This window comes from Halichoerus grypus, chromosome 8, assembly GCF_964656455.1.
Source record: "Halichoerus grypus chromosome 8, mHalGry1.hap1.1, whole genome shotgun sequence".
NCBI classification, from domain to species: Eukaryota; Metazoa; Chordata; class Mammalia; order Carnivora; family Phocidae; genus Halichoerus; species Halichoerus grypus.
The window spans coordinates 111,318,420-111,321,712 of record NC_135719.1 but is presented as its reverse complement, the minus strand read 5'-3'; the positions used below and the strand labels follow the sequence as shown (position 1 = coordinate 111,321,712).

The 3,293-nt window shown below is 42.2% G+C and overlaps 1 non-coding gene across 1 annotated transcript; it reads left to right on the top strand.

Moving 5' to 3' along the window:
- Positions 1–756: 756 nt before the first annotated feature.
- Positions 757–829, top strand: TRNAK-CUU (transfer RNA lysine (anticodon CUU)). The gene has a single exon. It is a non-coding gene; the product is annotated as a tRNA-Lys (tRNA).
- Positions 830–3,293: the final 2,464 nt, after the last annotated feature.

Genomic DNA, 3,293 nt, shown 5'->3' with positions numbered 1-3,293 from the left:
CAGAATATGTATATTTCCATAGGAGATTATTCCATTGTCTCAGCTTGTCAAAATTTGATCAAAATCAGTTCTTCTCTCTTTTCCTTTTAGAATTAATATTCTTTACCATAGGATTCAATGATTCTATAACCCTTTCATCCCAGCTTCTGTCATTTGAAGTGGGTGGTACTAACAACCTCTGAGAGTCCTGTCTCCATTGTCAGGCAGTTACTGGAAAGAGATCTTATTTTAATTGAACCAGAATCCGCTTCCTCAATTTAACTCTCCTTGGCTAGATCTCATTAAAGGAAAAATAGCTAAGCGCTACTGTTCTTCAGTGAAACTAACATCACAGAGGTTGGACTTTGTTTTCTAATGTTGCCCCCCAAATTGTAGGAATCCAATTTGCCTTTTGGTAGAAAGTCGCTAGCCTTAATAAGTGTTTCTGCAAAGAATATTAACACATTTGGCAGTAAATATTTTAAAACACTTAAGAAAAAAGATTCATTCACTGTAATAATATAGACTTGCATAAGTTTTAAGTGATCTTGGGATACCACGCAATAAAAATTATTAAATCTAAAAAAATTTTTTTAAATATTAAATCTAAGAACAATTAAAGAAATGTTTTAAAAGATTCTTAAAAATAATTCGGAAGTGCTTATCTAATAATATGTTACAAAATTCTTTTATGAATAAAAATAATGGTGGGGAAAAGAAAAGCAAATGTAGTTGAATACTCATCAAGAGAGAGAAAAACGCAGTTGCTTCCTAAGCGCCCGGCTAGCTCAGTCGGTAGAGCATGGGACTCTTAATCCCAGGGTCGTGGGTTCGAGCCCCACGTTGGGCGAGTGTTTTGGGATTTGATACTTTCCATTTTCACCTAAACATTTTAGGGTTTCTCCAAAGTATTATAACTAAGGAGAGTTCTTTAAACCAAATTAATCCAAATACTTTCAACATTAACCAAATCTATGGAAAAAAAGACTTCATTTTGCAAACAAAACAGGTCTCACGCTTGCGCACTTGAAAGTAAACGTTTCTCTTCCGCGATGCCTCCCCCAACCGCCACGTTAAGGCACAGAGGACACTGAAAGGTTTAAAGTCGAGACTGGTTTTCTGTGTTACTATGCATACTTGCACAGTTGTTGGTAGAGGGCGATTTTTCCTTTTGTCAGGACAAAATGATGAGCGCCAATTTTGGCAGCTTTCCAAGAACTAAGAGATCCTGTGTAAAAGCTGGCTTCCTTTCACGTCTATTTTACGTTTTCTTCCTCTCAACATAGGGCGTGTCCTGAGGAAAGGGGCGGGAGGCGGGCGACGAATACCCCCTGGAGGAATAAAGAAAGAACACCGTGAGAAACGCTTCTTGCCGTGGTCGGCCTTACACAGACCGTGCACACATCCAGTTTTCTTCCATTGTTCCTGGGACCGTCCTTGGGATCCATCCATCCAACTGGGTGGAAATCGGGAGGTTAGTATTCTGTTAAAGGTGAGGCTCTTTGACACAGAGGCACAGGAGAGCGGAGATGTGAAAATTCGGAGAGGCAATTAGGTATTTTGGGGAGGCAGGACTTCCGCCTTCTTCCCCGCTCTCTGAGAAGTTTGAAGTGATCAGCAAGAGAAAGCACGCCGCCCGAAGGCCCGTCCCAGGAGCTCACTGACCCCGCCAGGAGGGGCACGATCCAGGCTCCCAGCCCAAGCCAACCGCACCTAAAGCACCAGTGCCTATACCTCCGCAGGTTATCCAGCGGCTTTCCTGCTACTAAACGACCATTTTTTCCTCTCCCTTCCTTCAACAAACAAACATGCTGTTATTTCTTTATCTTAAAACAGAACAAAAACTTTGACCTAATTTTCCCGCAGGCGGTTACCATTCTATTTCTCTGCAGTCGCCTAAGCTCACCATTCGTCTCCCATGCCCTTCAAAAAACACCAAAAACCACACCTGTAGTTGAACCAGTTTGGTTTATTAGGCATCGCATAGAGGGATGTGGGGTGTCTGTTATGAGGGTGTTAGAAAGAACCTATTATAGGATCTGGGCTTTCCTTGGGTAATTTTGCGGGGGTGGGGACCCCTAACAAGTGAGGGCCCCTTCTGGTTTGGGTGTTCTCGAAAGCAAGGGCAATTCTACCATCTCCATAAAACTTATTAATAGGAAGAGTAGACTAAAGGAGGGATAAAGCTGAGATTGGTAAAGTCACTCATTTAGCAAGAGGATGTTTGCTGTTTCCTGTTGGATAGTGACCAATTTGTCTCAAGTGGATTTTTTGTGAGTCTGCAATGCAATCCCAGGCCTCCTGCACTTCTGACCAATTGGCTATAAATCAGGGATTCCCATAATCCTCTTCTCCAGGTTGATAATTTCCTGGAATGGCTCACAAAACTCAGAAAAAGTTTACTTATTCCAGGTTTATTATGGATACAACTCAGAACCCCCGTATGGAAGAGGTGCATAAGGCAAGGCTTCCATACTGTCTTCTGGCACATCCTCCTCCCAGTGCCTGGGATGTGTTCACCATCCGGGGAGCTCTCTGAACCCCGCAGGTTAGGGATTTTTAATGGAGGCTTCAACAGGTAGGCATGATTATTAACTCAATTTCCCATCCCTCTCCTCTCCCTAGAAGACAGGGTGTGTATGCATGTGCAAAAGTTCTAAGCTTCTGTGGCTTGGGTCTTTCTGGTGAACAGCCCCTCATCCTGAAGTGATCCAGGAACCCATCAAGAATTGTCTCATTAGAAAAAAAGACACTCTTATTACCCAAGAAATTCCAAGGGAGTTAGGATTTCTGTGTAAGATGCTCCTAACACCCCCATCACACAGGAAATTACAAAGATTTTAGGGAGCTCTGTGTCAGGAACCAGAGACAGAGACCAAATATGAGTTTACATCACACTTGCCTAACTTCTCTTTGTTCAAGTCATAAATGAGCCCAACCCTAACCACTGTTTTAATCAGCAACTACCCCACCATCTACTTTACCCTACACTGTTTTTCCCCTAAGTTATTTTCTAAGTCACTGTTACTATGTTTCTTCACTTTCTCCACCCCTTAGAATGGAAGATTTTTGTCTTGGCTCATTAATGTATCGCAAGCACCTAAATTAGTATCTGGCAGATGTTCAATAAATACATGCTGAACTGGTGAATTAAGTAGGGTGTATTAGTTCCCCTGGGCTGCTCTAACAAAGTACCACAAACTGGGTGGCTTAAAACAATGGAAATTTATTGTCTCACACACAGTTCTGGAGGCTAGAAGCTTGAAATCAAGGTGTACACTGAGTCATGCTCTGACAGGCTCTCTTGAACATTT